This window comes from Leucopleurus acutus (assembly GCF_964270905.1).
Source record: "Leucopleurus acutus genome assembly, chromosome: X".
NCBI classification, from domain to species: domain Eukaryota; kingdom Metazoa; phylum Chordata; class Mammalia; order Artiodactyla; family Delphinidae; genus Leucopleurus; species Leucopleurus acutus.
Window position 1 is genome coordinate 85,419,130 of NC_139148.1, and position 10,070 is coordinate 85,429,199.

Genomic DNA, 10,070 nt, shown 5'->3' on the forward strand with positions numbered 1-10,070 from the left:
GACAAAAGAAAACGTGAGGGTGGCAGCTATGTGCTTAGAGAAAAAATTATTACCCAGAGTGCTTTTATTAGAAAAGAAGAAAGACTGAGAATAAATGATTTAGGCATTTATATCAAGAACCAAGAAAAAAGTCAGGCATAAGAAAGGAAGAAGGAAGGAAAATGTAAAGATAAAGTAGGAATTAATGAATTAGAAAGCAGATAATAAATAGAGAAAAATCAGTGAAATCAAATATTGGTTCTTTAAATGCGTTAATAGAAATGATAAATCTCTAGAAATACTATTCAGGAAAATAAAAGGGAGAGAGAACAAGGACATCACTACAGATTCTACAGACATTTTAAGGTAATGAGAGGTTACTGGAACTACTTTATGTAGATGCCATTAACAGTTTACATGAAATTGATTATTCCTCAAAAAACATAAGCTACCAAAGCTGATAGAGCTGAAAATCTTTTTACTGGGCTTTATTTTAAAGAAAGTGACTTTGTTTTAAAAGTTTCCATATGCACATGCACATATACACGTGCACACACACATTTAGGCTCATGTGGCTTTCCTAATGAATGCTTCCAAATATTTGGGAAATAAGGAGCACAAATTTTGTACAAACACTTCCAGAAAACACAAGAAGGAGCACTTCCTCAATGTGCGGGTTAAGGACAGTATAACCTCAATTCTATATTCTAAAATAAGCATGGGAGGAAAGGAAAATTACATATCAGTCTTCTCATTTACATAGATGTTAAAATAACAAGATGTTAGCAATTGAAATCATTGACATATTAAAAGAATAAAACATTATATTCCACGGAACATTATTTTAGTTATGTAAGAGTGTTTTAGTGCTAGAAAATCGGTTATATTAAAAGGAAAAAAAATGTGGATACTTCATATGATCATCTTTGACAAATGCAGACAAAACATTTGATAAAATTCAACAACATGATAAAATTCCAACTAAATTAAGAATAGAAAGAAAAGAGGCTCCTTCAAGATGGCAGAGGAGTAAGACATGGAGATCACCTTCCACCAGACAAATACATCAAAACTACATCTACAAGTGGAACAACTGCTACAGAACACCTACTGAACACTGGCAGAAGACCTCAGAATTCCCAAAAGGGTCTTGGTACTCTGGCCAGGTGTCAGGCCTGAGGCTCTGAGGTGGGAGAGCAGAGTTCAGGACATTGGTCCACCAGAGACCTCCTGGTGGCGAGAAGTCTCCCAGAGTTTTCCATCTCAACAATAAAACCCAATTCCACTCAACAACAAGCAAGCTACAGTGCTGGACATCCCATGCCAAACAACTAGCAAGACAGGAGAACAACCTCACCCATTAACAGAGGGGCTGCCTAAAATCATAATAAGTTCACAGAGAACACAAAACACACCACCTTAGGCGGTGCTTCCCACCAGAAAGACAAGATTCAGCCTCATCCACCAGAACACAGGCACCAGTCCTCTCCACCAGAAAGCCTACACAACCCACTGAACCAACCTTGCCCACTGGGAACAGACAACAAAAACAACAGGAACTATGAAGCTGCAGACTGCAAAATGGAGACATCAACACAGTAAGTTAAGCAAAATGAGAAGACAGAGAAATACACAGCAGATGAAGGAGCAAGGTAAAAACACACCAGACCAAACATATGAAGAGGAAATAGGCAGTCTACCTGAAAAAGAATTCAGAGCAATGATAGTAAAGATGATCCAAAGTCTTGGAAATAGAATGGAAAAAATAAAAGAAGCATTTAACAAGGACTTAGAAGAACTAAAGAGCAAACAAACCATGATGAACAACACAATAAATGAAATTAAAAGTTCTCTAGAAGGAATCAATAGAAGAATAATTGAGGCAGAAGAACGGATAAGTGATCTGGAAGACAAAACAGTGGAAATAACAACCACAGAGCAGAATAAAGAAAAAAGAATGAAAAGATTTGAGGAAAGTTGCAGAGACCACTGGGACAACATTAAACGCACCAACATTTGAACTATAGGGGTCCCAGAAGGAGAAGAGAAAAAGAAAGGGTTTGAGAAAATATTTGACACAATTATAGATGAACACTTCCCTAAACTGGGAAAAGAAATATTCATTCAAGTCCAGGAAGCACAGAGTTTCCCATACAGGATAAATCCAAGGAGAAACACGCCAAGACACATGTTAATCAAACCCTCAAAAATAAAATACAAACAAAAAATATTAAAAGCAGCAAGGGAAAAGCAAAAGATAACACACAAAAGAATCCCATAAGGTTAACAGCTGATCTTTCAGCAGAAATTGTTCAAGCCAGAGGGAGTGGCAAGACATATTTAAACTGATGAAAGGGAAAAACCTACAACCAAGATTACTCTACACAGCAAGGATCTCATGCAGATTCAATGGAGAAATTAAAAACTTTACAGATAAGCAAAAGCTAAGAGAATTCAGCACCACTAAACCAGCTCTACAAAAAATGCAAAAGGAACTTCACTAGCCAGGAAAAACAAGAGACAGAAAAGATCTACAATAATAAACCCAAAACAATTAATAAAATGGTAATAAGAGCATACATATTGATAACTACATTAAATGTAAATGGATTAAATGCTCCAACCAAAAGACATAGACTGGCTGAATGGATACAAAAACAAGACCTGTATATATGCTATCTACAGGAGACCCACTTCAGACCTAAGGACACATACAGACTGAAAGTGGGGGGATGGAAAAATATATTCCATGGAAATAGAAATCAAAGGAAAGGTGGAGCAGCAATTCTCATATCAGAAAAAAATAGACTTTAAAATAAAGACTATTACAAGAGACAAAGAAGAACACTACATAATGATCAAGGGATCAAACAAAGAAGAAGATATCACAATTGTAAATATTTATGCACCCAACATAGGAGCACCTCAATACATAAGGCAAATGCTAAGAGCCATAAAAGGGGAAATTGACTGTAACACAATCATAATAGGGGACTATAACACCCACTTTCACAAATGGACACATCATCCAAAATGAAAATAAAACAGGAAACACAAGCATTCAATGATACATTAAGAATGATGGAAATAATTGATATTTTTAGGACATTCCATCCAAAAACAACAGAATACACTTTCTTATCAAGTGCTCATGGAATATTCTCCAGGATATATCATATCTTGGGTCACAAATCAAGCCTTGGTAAATTTAAGAAAATTGAGTCATATCAAGTATCTTTTCCATCCAGAGTGCTATGAGACTAGATATAAATTACAGGGAAAAAATCTGTAAAGAATACAAACACATGGAAGCTAAACAATACACTATTTAATAACCAAGAGATCACTGCATAAATCAAAGAGGAAATCAAGAAATACTTAGATACAAATGACAGTGAAAACTCAACGACCCCAAACCTATGGGATGCAGCAAAATCTGTTCTAAGACAGAAGTTTATAGCAATACAATCCTACATCAAGAAACAAGAAACTTCTCAAATAACTTTACCTTACAACTAAAGCAATTAGAGAAAGAAGACAAAGCAATCTTGTGTAGCCAAAGCAATCTTGAGAAAGAATAATGGAGATGGAGGAATCAGGCTCCCTGACTTGAGATTATACTACAAAGCTACAGTAAACAAGACAGTATGGTACTGGCACAAAAATAGAAATATAGATCAATGGAACATGATAGAAAGCCCAGAGATAAACCCATGCCCATATGGTCACCTTATTTTTGATTAAGGAGGCAAGAACATACAATGTAGAAAAGACAGCCTCTTCAATAGGTGGTACTGGGAAAACTGTACAACTACATGTAAAAGAATGAAATTAGAGCACTCCTATACAGAAAAATAAACTCAAAATGCAATAAACACCTAAATTCAAGGCCAGGCACTATAAAACTCTTAGAGGAAAACATAGGCATAACACTCTGTGACATAACCACAGCGAGATCCTTTTTGATACCCCTCCTAGAGAAATGGAAATAAAAACAAATATAAACAAATGGGATGTAATGAAACTTAAAAGCGTTTGCACAGCAAAGGAAACCATAAAAAGATGAAAAGACAACCCTCAGAATGGGAGAAAATATTTGCAAACGAAGCAACCGACAAAGGATTCATCTCCAATATATACAAGCAGCTCATGCAGCTCAATATCAAAAAAACAAACAACCCAATCAAAAAATGGGCAGAAGACCTAAATAGACATTTCCCCAAAGAAGATATACAGGTTGCCAACAAACACATGAAAGGATGCTCAACATCACTAATCATTAGAGAAATGCAAATCAAAACCACAATGTGGTATTACCTCACACCAGTCAAAATGACCATCATCAAAAAATCTACAAACCGTAAATACTGGAGAAGGTGTGGAGAAAAGGGAACCCTCTTGCACTGTTGGTGGGAATGTAAATTGATACAGCCACTATGGAGAACAGTGTGCAGGTTCCTCAGAAAACTAAAGAGAACTACAATACAACCCAGGAAAATGACTACTGTGCATATACCCTGATAAAACCATAATTCAAAACGAGTCATGCAATATTCGTTGCAGCTCTATTTACAATAGCCAGAACATGGAAGCAACCTACACGTCCATCAACAGATGAATGGATAAAGAAGACGTGGCAAATATATGCAATGGAATATTACTCAGCCATAAAATGAAACAAAATTGAGTTACTTGTAGCCAGTTGCATGGACCTAGAGACTGTCTTACAGAACGAAGTAAGTCAGAAAGAGAAAAACAAATACTGTATGCTAACACATATATATGAAATCTAAAAAAAAAAAAATGTTTCTGAAGAACCTAGGGGCAGAACAGGAATAAAGACACAGACATAGCGATTGGATTTGAGGACCCAGGGAGGGGTGTAAGGTAAGCTGGGAGAAAGTGAGATAGTGACATGGACATATATACACTATGAAACATAAAATAGATAGCTAGTGGGAAGCATGCACATAGAACAGGGAGGTCAGCTTGGTGCTTTGTGTCCACCTAGACAGGTGGTATAGGGAGAGTGGGAGGGAGACGCCAGAGGGAGGATATATGGGGATGTATGTATATGTATAGCTGATTCACTTTGTTATACAGCAGTAACTAACACACCAGTATAAAGCAATTTTACTCCAATAAAGATGTTAAAATATATATATATAAAAAGAATAAAAGGAAACTTTCTTAATGTGATAAAGGACGTGTTTTAGTTAGCTACTGCTGCCATAGAAAATTACCACGATTTTAGCAGCTTAAAGCAACACAAATTCATTATCTCACATGTTCTGTGATCATAAATTTGGGTGGACTTGGCTGAAATTAAGACATTGTCATGGATGTATTCTTACTGGAGGCTCTGGGAAATAATCTGCTTTCGACAATATTCGGTTTTTTTTTGGAGAATTCACTTGTGCAATAATAATAAACTTTTTCCTTGCAAACTATCATCTGGAAGCTATCCTTACCCCCTAGAGGTCTCTGTCTAGTCCCTGTAAATAGCCCCAGTGTAATGGTGTGGTAAACCCTTCTCATGATTTTACTCTCTCTGAGTTCCTCTGCAACATATTTCCTGCTTCCTCTTCCACCTTATTTTTCTAACTCTAGACTGAGAAAGTACACTGCTATTAAGGGCTCATGTGATATATTTGGCCAACCTGGATAATCTCCCTATTTAAGACCTGTAGTCTTAATTACATCTGCATAATCCGTTTGCCATATAATCCAATATATTCACAAATGTAAGAGATAAGGCACAGATATCTTTGGGGGAACATACTGCTCACCATAAAGAATCTATTGATACAAAAACTTTATAGTGCATAAGATACTCAATCAGGAAATATTGGAAACTTTTCTACTGAACTCAGGAATGAAATAAAACTGGCCACTATCTCCAATTTTATTCAATACTGTGCTTTAGGAGCCAAACTAAGGAGGAAAGAAAAATAAAAGGTGTAAGGTTTGGAAAGCAAATAATAAAACTCTAATTACTTGTAGATGACATAATTATGTACCTAGAAAATTCAAAACTGACTATGCACCAGCATCATACAAATTGAAACACACTTCTTAAAAAAGTAGCATCCAACTTTGCTTGAGTGAATGTAAAATGATGCAGGCACTGTGAAAAGCAGTTTGATGGTTCCTCAAAAAATTAAACATAGAATTACTTTATGATCCAGCAATTCCACTCCTAGATATATACCCCAAAGAATTAAAGGCAGGAACTCAGATAATTTTATGCCAATATTCAGAGTAGAATTATTCACAATAATCAAAATGTAGAAAAAAATGCAAATGTCTATCAGAAAATAAATGGATAAAAAAAGGATGGTGGATACATAAAATGGAATATTATTCTAACATAAAAGGGAATGGAATTCTGATATATATGATACAACGTGAATAAATCTCAAGGCATTATGATAATTGACACAAAAGGACATATATTGTATAAATCCACTAATATGAGTTATATAGAATAATCAAATTCATAGAGATCGAAGGTAGAATAGCAGTTACCAGGAGCTGGTGAGAGGGGCTCATGGGGAGTTGTTTAGTGGGTGTAGAATTTTGCAAGATGTAAAAGTTTAGGAGACTGGTTGCACAAGTAGTGAGAATATTCTTTTTTTTTAACGACTATATTGGGGTATAATTGCTTTACAATGGTGTGTTAGTTTCTGCTTTATAACAAAGTGAATCAGTTATACATATACATATGTTCCCATATCTCTTCCCTCTTGCATCTTCCTCTCTCCCACCCTCCCTATCCCACCCCTCCAGACGGTCACAAAGCACCCAGCTGATCTGTCTGTGCTATGCAGCTGCTTCCCACTAGCTATCTACCTTACATTTTGTAGTGTATATATGTCCATGCCTCTCTCTCACTTTGTCACAGATCATGCTTCTGCCTCCCCATATCCTCAAGTCCGTTCTCCAGTAGGTCTGTGTCTTTATTCCTGTCTTAGCCCTAGGTTCTTCATGACATTTTTTTTCTTAAATTCCATATAAATGTGTTAGCATACGGTATTTGTCTTTCTCTTTCTGACTTACTTCGATCTGTATGACAGACTCTAGGTCTATCCACCTCATTACAAATAGCTCAATTTCATTTCTTTTTATGGCTGAGTAATATTCCATTGTATATATGTGCCACATCTTCTTTATCCATTCATCTGATGATGGGCACTTAGGTTGTTTCCATCTCCAGGCTATTGTAAATAGAGCTGCAATGAACATTTTGGTACATGACTCTTTTTGAATTTTGGTTTTCTCAGGGTATATGCCCAGTAGTGGGATTGCTGAGTCATATGGTAGTTCTATTTGTAGTCATTTAAGGAACCTCCATACTGTTCTCCATAGTGGCTGTACCAATTCACATTCCCACCAGCAGTGCAGGAGTGTTCCCTTTTCTCCACACCCTCTCCAGCAATTGTTGTTTCTAGATATTTTGATGATGACCATTCTGACTGGTTTTAGATGATATTTCATTGTAGTTTTGATTTGCATTTCCCTAATGATTAATGATGTTGAGCATTCTTTCATGTGTTTGTTGGCAGTCTGTATATCTTCTTTGGAGAAATGTCTGTTTAGGTCTTCTGCCCATTTTTGTGTGGGTTGTTTGTGTTTTGTTATTGAGCTGCATGAGCTGCTTGTAAAATTTGGAAATTAATCCTTTGTCAGTTGCTTCATTTGCAAACATTTTCTCCCATTCTGAGGGTTGTCTTTTGGTCTTGTTTATGGTTTCCTTTGCTGTGCAAAAGTTTGAAGTTTCATTAGGTCCCATTTGTTTTTTTTTTTTTATTATTTCCATTTCTCTAGGAGGTGGGTCAAAAAGGATCTTGCTTTGATTTATGACATAGAGTGTTCTGCCTATGTTTCCTCTAAGAGTTTGAGAGTTTTTGACCTTACATTTAGGTCTTTAATCCACTTTGAGCTTATTTTTGTGTACGGTGTTAGGGAGTGATCTAATTTCATACTTTTACATGTACCTGTCCAGTGTTTCTAGCACCACTTATTAAAGGGGTTGTCCTTTCTCCACTGTACATTACTGCCTCTTTTATCAAAGATAAGGTGACCATATGTGCGTGGGTTTATCTCTGGGCTTTCTATCCTGTTCCATTGATCTATCTTTCTGTTTTTGTGCCAGTACCATACTGTCTTGATTACTGTAGCTTTGCAGTATAGTCTGAAGTCAGGGAGCCAGATTCCTCCAGCTCTGTTATTCATTCTCAAGATTGCTTGGGCTATTCGGGGTCTTTTGTGTTTCCATACAAATTGTGAAATTTGTTGTTCTAGTTCTGTGAAAAATGTTAGTGGTAGTTTGATAGGGATTGCATTGAATCTTTAGATTGCTTTGGGTAGTAGAGTCATTTTCACAATGTTGATTCTTCCAATCCAAGAACATGGTATATCTCTCCATCTATTTGTATCATCTTTAATTTGTTTCAACAGTGTCATAATTTTCTGCATACAAGTCTTTTGTCTCCTTAGGTAGGTTTATTCCTAGATATTTTATTCTCTTTATTGCAGTGGTAAATCGTAGTGTTTTCTTGATTTCACTTCCACATTTTTCATCATTAGTGTATAGGAAGCCCAGAGATCTCTGTGACTTAATTTTGTATCCTGCTACATTACCAAAATCATTGATTAGCTCTAGTAGTTTTCTGGTAGCATCTTTAGGATTCTCTATGCATAGTATCATGTCATCTGCAAATAGTGACAGCTTTACTTCTTGTTTTCTGATTTGGATTCCATTTATTTCCTTTTCTTATCTGATTGCTGTGGCTAAAACTTCCAAAACTACGTTGAATGAGAGAGGTGAGAATGGGCAACCTTGTCTTGTTCCTGATCTTAGTGGAAATTCTTTCAGTTTTTAACCATTGAGGATGATTTTGGCTGTGGGTTTGTCATATATGTCCTTTATTATGTTGAGGAAAGTTCCCTCTATGCCTACTTTCTACAGGGTTTTTATCATAGATGGGTGTTGAATTTTGTCAAAAGCTTTCTCTGCATCTATTGAGATGATCATATGTTTTTTCTCCTTCAATTTGTTAATATGTTTTATCACATTGATTGATTTGTGTATACTGAAGAATCCTTGCATTCCTGGAATAAACCCCACTTGGTCATGGTGTATGAACATTTTAATGTGCTCTTGGATTCTGTTTTCTAGTATTTTGTTGAGGATTTTTGCATCTATGTTCATCAGTAATATTGGCCTGTAGTTTTCTTTCTTTGTGACATCCTAGTCTGGTTTTGGTATCATGGTGATGGTGGCCTCATAGAATGAATTTGGGAGTTTTCCTCATTCTGCTATATTTTGGAAGAGTTTGAGAAGGATAGGTGTTAACTCTTCTCTAAATGTTTGATAGAATTCGCCTGTGAAGCCATCTGGTCCTGGGTTTTTTTTGTTGGAAGATTTTTAATCACAGTTTCAATTACAGTGTTTGTGATTGGTCTGTTCATATTTACTATTTCTTCCTGAGTCAGTCTTGGCAGTTGTGCATTTCTAAGAATTTGTCCATTTCTTCCATGTTGTCCCTTTTATTGGCATAGAGTTGCTTGTAGTAAACTCTCATGATCTTTTGTATTTCTGCAGTGTCAGTTGTTATTTCTCCTGTTTTCATTTCTAATTCTATTGATTTGAGGCTTCTCCCTTTTTTCTTGATGAGTCTGGCTAATGGTTTATCTATTTTGTTTATCTTCTCAAAGAACCATCTTTTAGTTTTATTGATCTTTGCTATTGTTTCCTTCATTTCTTTTTCATTTATTTCTGATCTGATTTTTATGATTTCTTTCCTTCTGCTAACTTTGGGATTTTTTTGTTCTTCTTTCTCTAATTGCTTTAGGTGCAAGGTTAGGTTGTTTATTCGAGATGTTTCCTGTTTCTTAAAGTAGGATTGTATTGCTATAAACTTCCCTCTTAGAACTGGTTTTGCTGCATCCCGTAAGTTTTGCGTTGTCATGTCTCCATTGTAATTTGTTTCTAGGTATTTTTTATTTCCTCTTTGATTTCTTCAGTGATCACTTCGTTATTAAGTAGTGTATTGTTTAGCCTCCATGTTTTTTTTTACAGATCTTTT